At 37.4% G+C, this 19,133-nt stretch overlaps 1 protein-coding gene across 3 annotated transcripts in view; it reads right to left on the bottom strand.

The window, feature by feature from the left end:
- LOC121330165 (signal-induced proliferation-associated 1-like protein 1) overlaps positions 1–19,133 on the bottom strand; it is a 119,335-nt gene that overhangs the window by 59,336 nt on the left and 40,866 nt on the right. For all 3 annotated transcript variants that reach the window (XM_041276476.1, XM_041276477.1, XM_041276478.1), the window contains exon 2: positions 18,401–18,456. The gene's annotated coding sequence lies outside the window, so the exon portion shown is untranslated. The remainder of the gene's footprint in view (positions 1–18,400; positions 18,457–19,133) is intronic.

Here is a 19,133-nt window from a genome sequence, read left to right as displayed (position 1 = left end):
ACTGAAATGACTCATTCAGTGATAGGTAGAGAGAAAACACTTGTCCAGCTGTTAGTTTACGACTCTTTCTAAAAACATTGTCAGTGGGGGAGTTTGTAATCAGACCAAGAAGACACACAGAATGGTTTAAGATCCCCTCCGTATATTCCAATTCTATTACTTTCATGAACAAAATGATATGATAAGAGAACAGTACTGGTGATCTGAGAGCCAGCACATTCAATATAGCATAGAGAACACAGTATTAGGGGTCTGACAGCCAGCACATTCACTACAGCTGTACAGGTGTGGTGCACCTGATACACAAATCCAATAGTCCTGCCACTAAATCCTTACGTGGTGAACACCAGCAATAACTTCACAGATTAGATAGTCAAAAGTAATCTGTTCATACAAAAAACGAGATCAAGAGAATAAGAGTTTAAAGAGCACAATAGAGAGAATTTGACAGGATCAAGCGGCTGCTGCAGACCCAGCAGTCTTTACAAATCGATAGCTTAAATGAATTACAGCTTAGCTGTGAAGAGGTTTATAGCAATATCATTACAGCACATGTATAAAGATTACTGCAGTGGAGCCTGTAGTGAGACAGTGGAGCCAGAAAGGAGTGCCCCGTAATGGAAGTTGGGAATAGCAGAGCGAGGGTTTAAAAGGAATAAAGGAAACTCCAACAAGAAGCAATGCAGAGAGATTAGAGAACAGAAAAGCTGAAGCGTTGCAGCAAACAGCCTTCGATAGATTATTGTTTTATTGAATATAATTCCATTATCGGAGTGTAGAAGTACTATATGTAAGAACAGACTTGCTGTCATTCACACGTCAGGTATACATGCAGTCATGTGGGACGTTGACTTTCAATCCACGTCCACTATGGCGCATCAGTGCCGGCATAGCATTTCACAAAGTAATTAAGATGGTTCAGTGTTGTCTCTGAACCGTGACGGTACAGGCAATTCACACAGACCAAAATGCAGCATCAGTTCCGGTTCTGAGCCTTCATAACTCGTCTGTGTGAAAGGGGTACTAGAGATGGATAGACATGGAGTAGCCTCAGAAATCTTTATTAAAATAGTGATCTGAAGCAGCTTCTATAAGGGATGATTCCCTACGGGAAAAGAGATGTTACCGTACAGAACATGTCATTTTAGTTGGGTGAATGTGAGAGTTTAAAACAGCAAGTCATGGGTATACTATAATATTACAGCTGTGGCCAAAAGTTTTGCATCACCTTATAGAATTAACTAATTTTGCTTCATAAAGTCAAATGAAACCTGCTGAATAATGTTACGTTAACATATTGAATTACATACCGCTTTGAAGTTTTCCATATACTTAACGAAAAAACTGAAAAAAATTGAAAAATGTGACATTTCGAAATCTAACATGAAATACTGTACTGCTATTATGGCTTCCGGTAGACTTTTGCGATATCATTTTGTAGTTTCTTTGATACATGATATTAAATAAAAGATCAAAACTATGTTCACACACACACACACATATATTACATATTATATATTATATAGATTATATATATATATATATATATATATATATATATATATATATATATATATATATATATATATATATATATATATATATATATATATATATATATATATATATATATATATATATATATATATATATATATATAAATAAATTATAGCAGCTATGGCCAAATGTTTAACATCACCTACAATTGTAGGATAATTTGATAACATATATATGTATATGTGTGTATATATACATATAACACCACAACACACATAGATATATATATATATATATAATATATATTTATATATTGATATATATATATATATATATAACAAATTATCATACAATTGTAGGTGATGTTAAACATTTGGCATAGCTGTATACAGCTAATTTTTTGCGTTCAAAACTGATTCATTAAATGGATGTCACAGGCAGATACAATTTAATTTAAATCCCTGTGTCCTGTTGGTTTATGTATGTGCAGAAGTCAAGGTCAAGCAGGCTTTCCACGAAAAGTATCCAGACAGGACAGAATGGGCACACATCACACAGAGACCATGTCCGAGCTAGCCATGTGCAAGGCCAAGGAAATCACTCTATATTAGGGATGCACCGAATCAAGGATTCGGTTTCGGCCCGAATACCTACTTTTTGAGCAGGGTTCGGGTTCGGCCAAATACTTAGGATTCAGTGAACGGAATCCGAATCCTATATCTGCCCAGACGCGCATCCATTTCAATACATCCCTCCAACGTGTGCAGTTCTTATTTAAATAAAAGACACAAATCCGGTATTGAACATAACTGTTTTATTTAATAACATGTTCAGTGAACTCTGTTGCAGCTCTCAACTCCCTATTACTGGTGGAGCATGCACTAAACAGCTGCTGAATGCAAACATAACCCTGTAAGCAACAGCACACAGTCACATAACATGTTTCATGGGGTGAAGTTATGCAGTAAACCTGTAATATATAGTAACGGCAAACTGTTGTAGACTTTTGTGCTTTGTCTGGAGACGTGTTCTAGGGATCATACAGAGAGAAGAAAAAACTAAAAAATTGGTGCACAGGTAACAATTCAATTAATTTAGTGACAGTTTGCACGATTCACACTGCATTGCATTGCAGTTTAGAGAGGTGAGTTACAAAACTTGACTTACGTTAAAGTGTCCCGAGATACTACAGCCAGTTGGCACACCTACCGTCAGATCAGGTGACTCAGGTTGGAACATCATTAAAGAAAATAGTGGGTTATGGCAAAGATGCAGCTCTCCTTTCTTGTGAAGGAGAAGTAAACAGTTCTGTTTCTATTGAGGGAGGAGGGGATTAGGGGTAAATTATGTAAGTTTCATACTGAAATCTTATTCAGCTATATATTTCCATTCATCAGTAAAAAATACTTTTAAGTAAAATGTTCATAAACTATAGATTGCGCACATCTTAGGCATTCTAAATTGCGTAAAAAAAAATACAGTAGCTTGGTGTCTTAATATATTATCTCTGCAGGATTTCCCCGCAATCCCACACTTAAATTCAAGCCCTGCTACGAAATAATTTTAATAATACACAGCAGTTTCCAAATGGTTAAACTTGTATTGGCACATTGCGTTCAACAGTTTTCTTCAGTTTTTCTTGACAGTTTTTGTAGATTTGGTATTTCGGCCGAATCTCTTGAGATGGATTCAGTATTCGGCCAAATCACAAAAACATGGATTCGGTGCACCCTACTCTGTAGAGATTTGTTATTTTTACTTTGCATGCACACTGGATTCAAAATAGATGTCAAATGGATTATAGACATTCTAAAAAGGGTAGACACACATGCAAATTGTCTAGAATTAACATCAATAAAATCAGTTCCATCAACCGAACTTCCGAGAAAGAGAGTAAACGTGACACATTGTTTTGATGAATGACATGCAGGAGGGAAACTGATGTCAGGGTATTGTTAGTGTTGGATTCTTTACAGAAATTCCTCAAAAAATTACTGGATCATGGAGGACTGTAGTTCTATTTTAAGTCTTTTTTTTTTTTTAATAAGATTTTACTGGACTCTGACACTGTTTATTTTAACTCTGTAGGGTCCACCTAATGTTAAATATCCTGCCGGCAACCTGGCCCTTTAAATCATTTTACTCAGGCACTGTGAGAGACAGCACTGCTTGTGATACACCACTAGAAAGAGGAGAACCAGAGCTTTAAAAACAAGGTCCTAATCATGTATTTCTAGTATTGGACCATGTCAGTAGGAGCCGTGAAAGCGAGTGCTTTGCAATGTTACTGATGCAGTTAGACAGACCTACTTCGGTGCAGTAAACAAAAAGGGGTCTGATTGTTCTTCCACCTGGTCGTTTCAATAATAGAAACAAGGGAAGGGCTGAAAAAGAAAAAAACACATCCTGCTGCTTGACTGAATTGGAAAAGAAGCAATCAGAGATTCACTCCCACTTTTCAGAGGTCAGTATAGTAGCACACCCAGTTCACTCACACTGCCAGCACTGAAGTATTTATTAGACATTCACAGCAAAGGAGGCCCGTTCTTTTAAGGCAATGCCTGCAGTGGAAACCATAAGCAGCGCCCGCCTCTCCACAGCTACATAAACCTGTCATCTCAGACAAACTTAGGTTCTAACAGCCACATAAAACTCTTGGCAGTCATACCTGGATCCAACCTCAAAAGAAATTCCATCATTGGCAATTGGAGAGAATAGGAGGGGAGGGGGATGGCTGCAGGTTAGAACAAGCAAACATGCCCCAGAACTGCCCTGGAAACTGACTGCATGGGTTGGGTCTTCTAGACAGGCTCCTTCATAAGAACCATTACAACCTATTCATGAAGGTGGAGGTTGGATGGCTTGACAACAAAGTGCTGCTGTCAATTGCTTAAAATGGGATTTCTGATATTCAAAATGCATATCAGGGGAGATGCATGACAATTAGTGTATCTTGAATGAATGGTTACATTAAATGTATTCCATTAATTCGACTTCCCGTTGCCAAGTGATCACTAGAATGAGAATTGTGCATGTTATATGTAGGGGTCTACCGAAATCGCGTTTTCGTGGAAATCGTGAAATTGTGGGGTCACCGCAAAAAAAACGTGTTTAAATAAACTACTGCACAACTGCGTATCTTCCTTCTGTAGATAGCCTTTTTTTTATAATTCCTTCGCTGTCCTTTGTGCATTGCACTTAAGCAAAAAACAAACAAAAAACGTCCACAAAAACATTTAACATTTACAAAAAAAAAATCTGCAAAGCAGTTAAGCGGTGACATATTAGAAATGGACATCAAAAAAAAGCAATGTATATTTCAGCTGATGATAGTTTCAAGATATTTTCCAAAGAAACTGTACATGCAGATTGAGGTAATTGTTTTGCATATCTTAATGTATCTAGTGAAAATACGATCACTATTTAGTTTCAGAATCACATATTAAACAAAAGGCTACTACGGAGGCTGCTGAACAGAACGTAAAATAAACAGCTTTCAGAAACCAAACTGGAAAGTCAGCCCAGAAAAAAAACTATTCCTGCCTACTTTCTTGCAGTTGGAATATTACAGCCGAATAGCCACGTTTTCTTTGTTTTGACTCGGTAGAAATAAAATTAATTATTGGATGGAACAAATAACATGACAACGAACGTGCTGCATATATTGCCTTTATTAAGGTATGCCAGATGCCCTTGGGTAACCAAGTTTTGGAGCTGTTTCTAATCGATTTCCACATCTGTATAACTTGGCAAAACTTTGCCTTACACTTCATACCAATTCAGTAGATGCAGAACGTGCTGCGTATGGCCAAGTCAACAGCAGGGGGATGCTGCTTGCTTGCCTTTAACAGATGACAGCACTCTGTTTTAGTAAGGAAGCAAGCACCACTGTTTTTAGGCGTTATAGTTGTTCTGAAATGCTGTCTACTTAGGTTTATTTAATGTTTAAACAGGGCCGCGAAATCTTAATTTTATTCTGCAACTTACCTGTGAAAAATATGTAACTTTACCGCAATTTAAGTAGGCCCCTAGTTATACGGACAGATTTCTTTCAGGCAAGATCACTAATTCCATGATAGTGGCCAGAAAACTTTGTAGAAACTAGACCAAGCCTTCATCAACAGAAGCTGAACAAGAACAAAAACACAATAAAAATAGCTGCTTTCTAAAGACCTACGTCTCCAACTACTGTTTTGTCACCAATTGGTGAAATTCTTGTTTAGTCTGGCCAAGATCCCCTTAACGGACCATTATCTACAATTAATAACAATAAATAAAATTAAATAAAAGAAAGTAGGAGACAACCTACCAGAGTACAGAAGAGAAACAGCAATATAAGCAAGTCTAAGAGTGAGAGAAGCCCGCTGTCACCCAGCCGGCTGGTGGTTTCTGTACAAATGGGATTGTGTTTATGTGGGACGCTGTGTTTACGCCACTAAAGAGGAAAGCCTGGGCTGCCTGTGGTTTCTGCGGTCTCGGGCACTCAAGGCTCACACATGACAAAGCAGGGCTCGACAACCGTGCAGTTTAAATAGTAAACATGCATCTCAGCTACTTGCACTCCAATTGATCGACAGTGAGCATTGGAAGCTTGATACCCCATTCTGCATCTTCACTATAAAACATTACCAGAGGCTGACAATGGCATTCATCATTTGGGAACAGGAATATGCAGAAGGGAGAAAATGTAACTCGGATGGTTTGTCTGAGTTCCAAGGTTTTAGACCATATCATTAGACAGCTTGATTGTGCTGTACTGGTTGTAGCCTACTTTCAGAGAGCACTGCATACTTAGCCTAGCTTTTTCAGCACAGAGTGAATAATTAAAATCAGGGGCACATTTTTACTAAAACCATTACAGATTTTACACCAATGTGGACAGCAGCTACCTTGGAGGTTAAGGAACTGGCAGAGATCTGTAGTTAAAGTGCTTCAGGTGCAGTTGAACTGTGCATGTGCGTATGTGTAAATCAACCCACACTCTCCATATAAAAAAATATTTTCAAAACCTGAACAAAGCATGTATTAACCATCATCAGCTGAAGTTATATGACAGCAAATGCCAAACAAGAATGAAGAAACATTGACCATAATCAATAATGAAGTTCTGCTACATTTAATTTATTTTCTTTGCCATGGTCAGCATTGATCCAGCAGGGCACTTTCGCTATTTTATGTTCACCGAGATATACAGTAGGACTAAATAAATTTGACCTAAACTGGAACTGATCTAAAAACAGGGATGGGTAACCTGACCATGTTTATTAAGTATATAACTGATCCAGTTAAACTGCTATCAAGTTCCCAATGCAGTTAACTACTTGAGCCTGGTGTAGAACATCCCTTAGGACCGTAGCGCCATGCAGTTTGTAGACAATGGTTTTCATTACAGCAGAAAACAGCAGAGTCCTATTGCAGTGTGTAGATCAAGTAAACAGACCCCAGTGAATGATAAGACATGTGGGGAATGAGAGGAAAGACAGAACAAAACTTCAGACTGCTGACAAGTTCAGATCAGCCTGCATCCTGTAATGTTCACAGCTATGGAATGAAATGTCATTCCCACTGCGAGTGTGAAAATCCCACTGGCTTTGCCAAGCAAATCAGAAATGCACAACACTTCCGAGGTTTATTCAACTCATCTCAATGGCAGTGGATCCAAGCGGTCTTTAAAATCATTTTAAAAAAGGGACCCTCGCTGATCTTTTTCCTGACTCAAATACGATCGTAGATTTTTTTTTATTTACTACAATTAATCAATACTAAAACACATTAGCAATAACATCATGATAATGGATTACTGCTCCTACTCTGAGCACCTTCTCTGGCAACACTGGGATTTTTCATCGATGTTACAGCCTTAAATAGGCCGTGTCTGCATCATTCAAATAGAATCCTAATTCCTCTCCCATCAAGGGCTCTTGCATTATTTATAATTACAGTATTAGAACACCTCTGCGTTTCAGTGAATCACTAGTGGATATTTGTAGCTCACTGAGAACTTAAATTACCAGTCTTTCTAATCACTGCCTCACCTCGAGTTATGAAAAAAAACGTATACACACACAAATGTTTAAAACACACGGAACACATACATTTAAATCTTACATGGGTGGGTGTTACAAAGCAAATTTTATTATGTCTATCCACAGTAGATTTTCAGCTGTTTCAAGCAAATCAAATCCAAACCTGTCACCACCTACTGTCTTTACATAACAGCTGTAGTTTGAGCAGCAAAGGCTCCTTTTTGTATAGGTAATGATTTTCAAACAGAGTGAACAGAAATGGTTTTAAGAGGGCAAAGCAAAAATGAGCAAGGGAAGACTTAACTAGATTAAGTGACCTAGGAAGTGAAGCAGTAACAGATTTCCTGGAGGGCAAGGCAAGCAAACTGAGCACTTTCTTGTATCTAATGTAGTACCAGACATTATTTTTTTAAGATGAAAATACAGTACAGTCTTTCAGCACTGCATGGGAGTCATACGATTTATGTTAGCTACAGTGCAACCCCTTTAAAAGGCACACACACGACAAAAGATATGACCCTTTTAAAGGGTTTCTTGCTCTGCTGACCTGTGGGGTGCAGATACTGGGCAACATCTGAACAGACTGTTACGTGCTACTGTTTTCTTAAAATACATTATAGTGAATGGATGTGCATGGTGTGGAAAGTTACTTTGTGAGCTACAGTACAGTTACTTTAAGAGAACAAAAGGTTTTATTAACATTACATTATTTTACTGGGGAAGAATATTTGGTCACATTAGTCAGCCTGATCCAGGATTCATAAGCACCCTAAGAGACAGCTGCTAGCAATCTGGCAGAAATAAAACTGTTCTGAGAGCAGCTAAATCAGATGCTTGTGTTTCAGTCAACCTGCACTACATACGACTCAAGGCTTTGAAGAACCAAATTCACACGACAGGTTGCATCCACTTCCAGCCCTGAGGTTAATGTACTGTAAGAACTGATGGAATTATCTTCAGGCCCCTCCTCTTCCCTGTGAGTAAATACCCTGCTGCTTCCCCAAACGACTGACATGAGTTGCAGCCAGTACCACTCCTGAAGGCACTGCTGAGATTAAATGACCTACTGCAGAAAGTAAAGCACATCTCCTAGAAGGCAAGGTGAGACTACCTGAAAGGCATGCAAACCATTAGTTTTTTTACCCATGGTACTACATATAATTTCTTCAAAATGACATACGAGACCTACATATTGTAGTGAAGGACATCAGAGGCAGGGATGTTTATGTGTTTGTTTGTTTATTTATTTATTTATGTGGTAGCTTGAAACAGTTTAGATTCAAACTGTGGAAAAACAAAGTTCACTCAGGCTCTTAAAATACTGCATTATTTCACCAATACAACTCTTCAAAAGCTGGCCTTGTTATTGAAGTTCAAGGACTGCACGCAAATCTCATGGGGTCTCTGAAAATCCACAAAGTAAAGACAATGCATCAACCTAATTCCACAACAAAGACAATAGAGTGCCTCTGGACAGCATCCCAAGGTGTAACTTAACCATCCAATAAAAACTGAAAGTGTTTATAGTCTTACACACTCTTAGTTCAAACAGTTCTTTGAAGAGATAATGAACTATCCTCCTCTAAAACTAGGGATGCAACAATTAAGTGATGCATCGATTATTGATTGTCTGTCCTTAAATTTCCCCGAGCAAAATTAGAACCCAGTTTGAAGTCTCCTGTTGCCGGTTTCCATTAAAACCTTGAATGTGTGAGAGTGTGCATCTTTTAGTGCGTTGCTAGGATACACACGTCAGGCCTCTACATTTTGTGTTAGACAAGCCAAATCAGAAGTAAGCCTATTCACGTTTTCTTGAATTAAAAATGAGTACAATAAGTTTTGTTGTTTGTTTTAAATCTATTAAATCTACCGATTTCCATCTTTTGTTTTAAAGTACGTTGTGTTTGGATTATATGGCAAGATTATATAAAAAGAGGCTTAATTTAGTACGATAGTTTAATTAGTCAGGATTTGCGAGATATATTCAAATGTTTTGCTTTTGGACACAAAATGTTAAGAGTAATGAACAACCAGTTCCGAATGAAGTTACTTCTGTTGAAACGTAAAAATAATAAAAAATACTATAATGTTAAAAGGGACATCTGATGTGGACATACGCATATTCTTTTGAGTTGTTAAACTCAAGTCCAGTAATATAAACAGCAAAAGGAGGAAGTAAAATGTCCAAGAGATACAAATGGCAAAATCATAGATGAAGAGAAAAAAAATAGCAAACACATTAAATTATTGCTTTTCACAAGTTTTTACAAAGGAGGATACAGACAACATGCCCCACATGTCGACCTGTTCCTATCCAGTTTTAAACAGCATAACACAGGCAGAAGTGTTAAAGGTACTAGGAGCTCTTAAAATGAACAAATCTCCTGGGCCGCATCCTCCCAATAATACTCAAAGAAATGAAAGAAGTTATTTACAAACCTCTAACCAAGATCATGCAACAGACACAGGGGTGGTACCGACAGACTGGAAAATTGCAAACGTAATACCGATCCACAAAAAGGGAAACAAAACTGAACCAGGTAACGACAGACCAATAAGCCTGACTTCTACTATATGTAAACTTATGGAAGCTATAATAAGATCCAAAATGGAAAATTACCTATATGGTAACAGTATCCTGGGAGGCAGTCAACATGCTTTCAGGAATGTTTTTAGGCAGTCAACATGGTTTTGTGTCTAACCTGCTTGATTTTTTTGAGGATGCGAAACTGACAATAGATAAATGTAAAGCATATGACATGGTTTATTTAGATTAATGCTCAAACTGAACGCAGTAGGGATCCAAGGAAATGCATGCACATGGATTAGGGAATGTGATGGAGGGGTGGGGACAGACAGAAAAACAGAAACAAAATAACTCTCCCTAACCCAAAGTTCTAAAGCAACACAAAACTGGGTAAATTCCTCCTGTCTCTGCCCTTGGAAGCAAAGCATCAGCAGCTGGTGTGCCAAGCCCCAGTGTACAATTCCCACTCTCTCCCCTTTTGTTCTCCTGGTTCCTGTGTGTTCTGCAGTGGCTTGGAGGAGCTGGTCCCTGGGAGTCACACTTCAGAGTTTCCTCAGGAATCTCTGAGCAAGTCATTACCAGCCTGTGAGTCACAGCTGAACAATGGTACAGGCCCCATGCACGCGCTATTTCCTTCCCAGGATCTCCAGCCTGGATGGCATGTGCCTGGGAGCTGCAGAGAAGTGGGCAACAACTGACCCTGTCTGGGCCCTCAGCTGAAGCAAGTACAAAGGCAAAATTGTATAATACAGCAAGAAACAACTTACCCTGTAAATTACTCTATTAATAAAGCTTTTAAAAAAGTACCAAATAACAAACAGCTGTGAAAGTTATTTTAAATAATGAAGCCAGACTTCCGAACGTTCCACACATGGATAACGCCCACCAGGTGGCGGCAAGCGTAAGTAAAAAATCTATTAGAATCTAAGGTAAAACACTGAATTAAATAAAATGAAAACACATTAATAGAACAGTTTTCTGGTATACTGATATGGTACATTATTTTTTTCATTATACATAACTTTACATAAATTGTATTTTTTTTTTTTTTTTTTTTTTTTTTTCAAAAGCACATCAGATTAATGAGCACAGGGATGATCTTGGATTAATTTTTCAAACAGCAGCAAATCTACCCACCCCCACACAATACAGCACTGTAATCTCCGTTCTTAATAATGACAAGAAAATTACCCTCTGCAATAAACAGCTGCTTTTTGGCACATTAAACTGTTAATCAGCTGTGGGTCTCTAATTCTGCGGTTCCCTGGAGAATAAACTGTACGGCAAATTAAGTTCGAGCGAGCAACTTCCTCCTCCAATGTTCTGCAAAAACACACACACACACACACATATATATATATATATATACACACACACACACACACACACACACACACACACACACACACACACACGTATAAGACTCTAAGTACATACTGGTTCACAGGAACTGTAAAATGAAAGTTGTCTCATTGTCACACTATTTAAAAGGAAATATTTAAGGAGACATGCAAGATTTAACTTCTCAAATAAATACCAGATCCTGCTAAGTTTCACAATGGACATGGTAAATTCTTACTTGCAGAGATTACATAAAGCCCTTTATTTTAGTGGACTGAAATTGAGACCTTCTTAAAGTGATTATGTATTATTAGTATATCATAAAATCACCTGAAATTATAATATATCTATATATATAATATATATATATATATATATATATATATATATATTATATATGTAGCTACTTTTATTCTACCGTTTTTCACAAACATACATATGGTTTTTCACAATGTGCTTTAGACCTGCACAGTGTAGTTTTAAAGTTTAGTGTTTGTTTTGTGAAAATATCTGAAATGGCAAAACAGTGGACATACTGAATCAACTTTGAAATGCATTTCAGCAGTCAATAAATGTGTTAGCTGCACTTCTTGATTCACTGGCGTGGCTGTGTGCTCTGCTCTACCTTTGCCTAATTGTAAACGTAATCTACCTAATGTTAAAAATACTTCTTCTGCAATCGTGCCTGTAATTTCGACCCCACCACACTTTTACCTTAATGGCAACTTTACGCCCCCTGGACATTGATTCGACAGAATCTGGTAATTATTGTGGTTTTCTGAACTGTCCTTAAATATTTTTAAAGTCTAGGTGGACATTAAATCACAGGATTACCTTGGAATTTAACATTGCTGTCAGACTTTTTCCTGCAACCTCATTCTAAAGTCCTTCTTGTGCAACAGGCATAAGGGCACCATGTCTTTACATTACGTCCTAGACTGACTGTACTGTAGCTGCTGCACAAGAAGAATGTAAAGTTAGTGTGGCTGCAGGGTGAATTGGCTTTGCAAAACAATTCTGAATGAGTTCTGAGACTGTTGTTTCAAGAGATGTAAGAAACAGGGTTTAAAGCCTTAGTAATTAAAGCCCAGTAACAAAGACCTTTCAGAACTCAGTTACAGCAAGTTCTACAACCACAACATTCAATTAATCATGAAAAAGGGACTGTTTATCCACTTAAGTACACATGGAAAATAGCAAGTATTACTTTTTGCTCAGTTTCTCTGCAGTCTGTCTTCTGCTTTTGCGGTTCCCACTAAATAACATTTTTAAAAACAGACATTACTATTAATTCAAACAGATTCCTCATTTCTCTCTCAATCTAAAGATTTTTGTGGTGAGATTATTAACTGAGCATGTGGTATTTGTAACCCACTTTATTAAACCTTTTTTTTTTTTTATCCCATATTAGATTGCATAGTCTTCTATCAAATTCATGAGTAAGATTTTATTGAACAAGCCACCAACAAGTGTAGTGCTACCACAAATATGATGAGCTAACTGCCAATGCAGAAAGACAATGTGGGTTCATAAGCATGCACTCCCCCCCCCCACCCCAATAGAGATACAAACCAGGCCAGAAAACAAACTGCAAGAGTAAATTATTTCAAAAGGATAAAACCAGTGTGTGTGGTGTCTCGTAACCCAGCTCACAGCACAAGGTTCTCCAGTTACACACTGTAAAACTCTTACTTCACTACAGTTCCCTCTGAAGACACACATTAAACCCAGTTAAAAGCAATGCAGTAAGATTTAAAAGGGACCATGTCCAACTTGAAAAAACAGCATTTACTTTGACAGCAATTTCACCAATCATTTACAAATGTGTTTAATGAACGGTTTGGTCATGTTGACTTTGACAGTAAAGCGGCCCTACGTACGTCAGATATTAAAACAACTAATCATTTAATGTATTTTTTTTATTTACATTTAAGAAATGCAGTACCTTAAACTGAAAAGCAAACTAAAAAAATACTCTATCATTTGATTAAAAGGACATATGTAATTGAATTCCCCGAGAGCATGCAGAGTACATTTATAACCCCCCACTGCTGCAGGTAGTACAAAATCCACACCTATTTACAGTAGTTTACAGAACAGCAGAAAGGAAGCAAGCAAGGTCAGAGGACCACCGAGATGATAGTACTGGAAGATGTACGAAGTACAGAAATAAATATGAATGTATGCCAGCTTTAGGTTGAAGCAACCTGTGTGGAATCAACACAAAGCACTTGGTCATCCCCACCGCTATACTTATTTCTTCTTCAAATTCATGGAGTTGTAGGTTGCAGATTTGGACAAACAGCAGTTTAAACATTGAGCTCCAGCCAGACAGAGCAGCTGTGTTTCCCCTGTTCAATAGCAGCGTCCTCCTCTGTGCTGGAGCGCTGCTGGACAATTTCAGTCTACTCACACTCTGGCACTGTCTCTGGCTATTTCAGAGCCTGTGCTGCCCCCCCGCCGACTGCTGGCAGCAACACCGAATGTTAGGCAGGAACAGCTCACCCTCCATCCTATCGTAAAACATAATTTGTCTGTTTGTCCTGCATGGGTTTTACCATCTAAAAAGTGTCAACATCCTGACAACTTTTTACACTTATAACTAAAGTAGGTTTCAAAGCTTTTTTCAAAATGTCCGCTCTAGTACACCAATAGTGTCAGGATTATTGCCCACACTGTCAAGCAGGTACCACAGCAGTTTTGAAACAGACTTTAGCGTTCGAGGAAAAAAGTTGTCAGGATGTTAACATGTGACATGTGGGGACTTATAACTCTATATTTTTTCAGAACTGCGCCACTTACTCTTTAAGGACCATGCGGGAAAACTTATGGGAATGATTCTGAAAGATGAGTTTTTATAACAGCACAACACACTTAGTTCAAGAGACTAGAGGGATTTTTTTTTTTTAAGCCCTCATTCAATTACAATTATGGAGCCGCATTCCTTAGAAAGCCTTTTTTTTTTTTTTAAGTTAAAAAAAAAAAAAAAAAAAAAAACATAAATCAATTGTCATTGTACGCACAGTTATCATAGGTTGTTTTTTATTTTTGTCCAACCAAAATAAAATCCCTGGGTGAGTCATCCCAGTCTTTGCAGAACGATTATCATCTTGGGGGACATTTGGAAAATTTTGTAATTCAAAATGAATCTGACAGGAATCTGACAGCTTGTCCTGCCGCCCCCAAAAAAAAAGTGTTTTTTTATACATATAATATAGATAATATATAATATATATATATATATATATTATATATATATATATATTATATATATATATATATATATATATTTATAAATGTATAAGCTTTCCCAAAGTAAATGTATTTTTAAAGGATCTGCTCAAACAAAAAAATTGTTTTTTCCTCCACTGGATTTATATGATAATCTACCTTTTTCCCCCCAGAGCTGTAGTTGTCATGGGAACAAAAAAAACAAAAGAAAAACATAAAAAAAAAAAAAAAAATAATATAAAAACAAAAACCATATCAATTTTTAAAGGATCTGCTCAAACAAAAAAATTGTTTTTTCCTCCACTGGATTTATATGATAATCTACCTTTTTCCCCCCAGAGCTGTAGTTGTCATGGGAACAAAAAACTCAAAAAAGTGCTTATTTTGTTCATTTGGACTGTAGGTGTCAGAACATGTCATTTTTAAGGGCTGTCGGTGAAAAATGATGAGTGCCAATTAGATTACTGTTAATACCTGTGAGTGGGCAGGAGAACATAATTCAGTCACTTGCATAGAACACCACCCTGCCCAGGCCAGAAACTACATATTTTAAGAAACAAAGAAAGGAGAGAAAGGAGGAAAAAGAAGGATTTACCATTGAACAAAATACACAACTCCATCGCTATACTCCCATGTACATAACAGATGGCAAACTGGTGCAACAGTAAGTGTCGGACAAACAAAAATCCAACAAAGTACAAAAAAAAAAGAAGAAGGAGTACGCAGCGCAAGGACAACATGTCAAAGATTAAGCAGTTACTTTCTGGTTGCTGGCGGTATAGTGAGGGAGACTGCAATGCACTGGCTGAAGCTGGGCTGCAAGAGTAACAGTATAGTAGATGCAATTAGCATTGGTTTATATACCAGTTCAAAAGAAATATGACACAGATCCCAGACAGTACAATGTCATTGACACAAATTCCAGACAGGACTTGTGTGGGTCACTCGGCTTCAGCTCAGAAAGCCAGAGACTGGACATAATATTCATTATTCATCTTGAAAAAAGAATCAGTAATCTGGTATAGTCTAGTAACTGAGACAGGTATGTGAAATTATCATTACACATGGCTGTCATGATGTATTAGTTACTGTAAATATGCACTGCAAAGTTATTGAAACACTTCAATAAAACGTAATAATTTGGGTTTGCATGTTGCTGTAATAAAACAGTATCAGCTCTTCAAATCAATGAACACAAAAACATGTATATATTACTTTCACAATAACTTTCCCTTCATTACCAAAATTACTAAAAATGTCACTTTTGCATAACATTCCTTCTTCTCAACTGTGGCCTGCTGTGATCTGTGCCCACTGCCCCTTGCTTGCGGCTCACAGTAGGCAGCCTCACACAAACTATGCTGGAAAAAAGTCAATCTTCCGAAAATCCCCCAGGATTATAACCATTTACAATAACCCGTTTTGATCCCAGGACCAGTGGGGTACAGGAAATGACAGTTCAGCCTGGCGTTGGCAGTCCTGCCAATAGGGTGTAGGGCCCACATGGGCTGCTAGGACAGGACAGATGCAACATGACAAGTCTGGATGTGGTAAGATAACACTGCCTTGCAATAGCAATGCAAGGATACACTTCAGACTCCAGTAGTTTCAACTGCATTTGTAACCATTCCAAAAAAGAGAATAGATTTAGTTATTTATTTTATTTTGAAAAAGCCTGTGGAAATAAAGGCTGACAGGATAACAAACAGAAGGCTCAAAAAAACATCTGTTGAGATATTATTTTTACGCTAATCCAAACAGTATATTTTAGACAGCTGAAGATCTAAGAGACAATGCGAATACAAGATAGTTCTGTTTTTAGCAAACTTATCTGGAGAACTGAAAGCAATACCACAAAGATTGTCACTGATATGGTATGTTAATATACATGACAAGTGCTTAGAAGCTACTAACAACCAAAATGAGCAAGATGGGCCAAATGGCCTCCTCTCGTTTGTAAACTTTATGTTCTTATACAGAGAGTTATTAAAATAGTAAGTATGACCAAGACTGTCGAGTTCTCTTTCCAAGACCATGGTAGGTAATGAGCATTGTTGAAAGACAAAATAACTATTATTATTATTATTATTATTATTATGATTATTATTATTATTATTATTATTATTACTATTCTCATCCTCTTTAAATCAAACATGACATCTCCAGCATGGATAACAATAACTAGGTTTAGTTGGTGCAGGCACTCCAACTGATTTTCAACATTTGACAAACTTTGAAACTTTCGATCCAACTGATTTTCAATGGGGTTGTGGACCTTGGTTCCATCTGACTTTCTAGCAGAATTTCAGAAAATTTCAAAATACAAGTGGCCATACATATGACTAATACTAAGGATAACTTAATGTACTAGTCAGCTATCAGCACATCCAGGTAAGTCAATGGCAAATTAGGTATGTGAGCTTTTCCTAAGTTCTGGTACACTAAGAGAAAGAAAAAATAAAATCATAAAAGTCATCTCAGTTTTTAATACGGGACCAGAATACTGGTTCCAAACACAGAGTAATCCCCACAGAAAGCATGGTTTGGTACTAGCAATCACTTTAAAACCACCCCCCTCCCCAAACGAATGTAATGATCCCTGCAGTCAGTTCTTCAGTTGAATTCACAGTCCGAGGCAGTCGGTGCTTTTCCTAATGAAACCCCAGGGTTCTGCACAGCGGAGCTGGGCTGCTGAAATGAGGATTTTATACTTCATTACAAAAATAACACGCTGCTTGACTGAGCTCTGCAAGAAAAAAGAGGAGGGGAAAAAACCCTCATTTTAATTATAAATAAAAAGACACCACTTCTCTCGTTCTGCACTTTGAGACTGCTCCAAGAAAAACAGCAGCAGAAGAATGTTAGTCAAGATACAAAACTCTTGGGCCAAAACCCTTGCTCTTTATCCATCTGTATTACTATTAAACTTTCACAATTAAAAAATGGTACCCCTCCAGATATAGCCATTATTAATATTACAGAAATGCCGCGTGATGTTGAAGAAATAACTCTTTCCAACAATCCCCTATTGTTCAATACTTCACAGTACAATAGCTCTTTTGTTTTCAGAATAAAAAGGTTTGCAGAGAGTAGTTAGAACCCCCCTCCCCTTGCACTAAACTATTCACTTTCATTTGACAGTACGAGTGTTAATTAAAATGATGAGAGGAGAGATGGTACAATGCAAGCTTTTGAGGCCAACTCAAAAGTGTGAACTGTGAAACAGTTCATGCATTTGTTTAGGGCTACTTTTTTTTTTTTTTGTAAGTATTTATTTCCATTTTTTTTTAAATTCTTTTTTATTTTTTTAAAAAGGGAACCTTTGATTAAAGTTGATTTGCATATATCTGCTGTTTTGCTGGCCATTTTCACAGATTTAATAAAACTGACATACAGTAACTGGAAAGTGCAATATGCACTGTACTCAGCAAGATAACTGGAAATACACATACAGGAAAACTTGATTTGAAACCTCTTGGGGGAGGGGATAGTACCTGGCCACCAAATAGGGGAATTAGAATGAATAAATGTAATTAGCTAATTGATTCATTAACTGAGAAATTAAGCCATAGACTACTTTTTCCAGCCACTACGAGAGAAGGAGCGGGTGCAAGGATTAAATCAAAACTGTGGCAAGTTCCATACACAAGATGACACCTGTACACATGATAAGTGTTGGAATTCTGACAGATGCTTCAGTGATTGATGTTTGTCTTTCTCAGTCTAGCTCCAGTAGTATTGTAGACCACTGTCAATAAAAAGCAAACCGAGAGCTTACTTGTACAGGTCTTCTCTCCCAGGTTATGTCCAGTTGTCCTGTCTTCTCAAGCAGATCTGTACGGAGACAAAAGGAGTTAGTCAGCATGGTGCTCAGACTGCATTACAGGTCAAAATGCCATGTTAAAGGATGTACTTCTGGTAAAACAAGCAATTAGAATTAGGAAATTATTACCTGAAATCAATTCTGCCATTCATTTTTATCTAATTAGTGACACAAAGCCGATTTCTCAGTATACAGGAGGAGATCTCACCAGTAGGTCACAGTGAAAAATGTGTTACCTGTCCAACTTCCTCATGCAATAGGGTGAAGATTAAAAGGGGCCCTCTGCAACCTGACCCTTTCTGGTAAGCTGGCATGTATACTAGGAAATAAACTATATTGATTATGTAAGCCTAATTATATGAAGAAAAACAAAATTAAAAACTTTTGTATGACACACACTCAAATGCTTGGCAGAATACATTTCCAGTTCTGTGGCTCCAACATTGGTTTGCTTTTCTCTATACATGGGCTCCCTTGTTAGAGTTTGCATGGAGCAGCAACTTTTGCAATCTTTCAACTTATTTGACCCCATCTGCAAAATGACAGACAGGGTCCACAAACATAGTATCCTACTAAGTATACAAAGTACTGTTTGCACTTCAGATATTATTAGACTATTCTCATAAAATAAATGAAAACTGATACAACCAATCTTAAATAGGGTGTTGTAAGGTTTGTTTGTTAATCT

This window comes from Polyodon spathula, chromosome 17 (genome assembly GCF_017654505.1).
Source record: "Polyodon spathula isolate WHYD16114869_AA chromosome 17, ASM1765450v1, whole genome shotgun sequence".
Classification (NCBI taxonomy): domain Eukaryota; kingdom Metazoa; phylum Chordata; class Actinopteri; order Acipenseriformes; family Polyodontidae; genus Polyodon; species Polyodon spathula.
The sequence above is the reverse complement of the archived record's forward strand: the minus strand, read 5'-3'. Positions and strand labels throughout refer to the sequence as shown.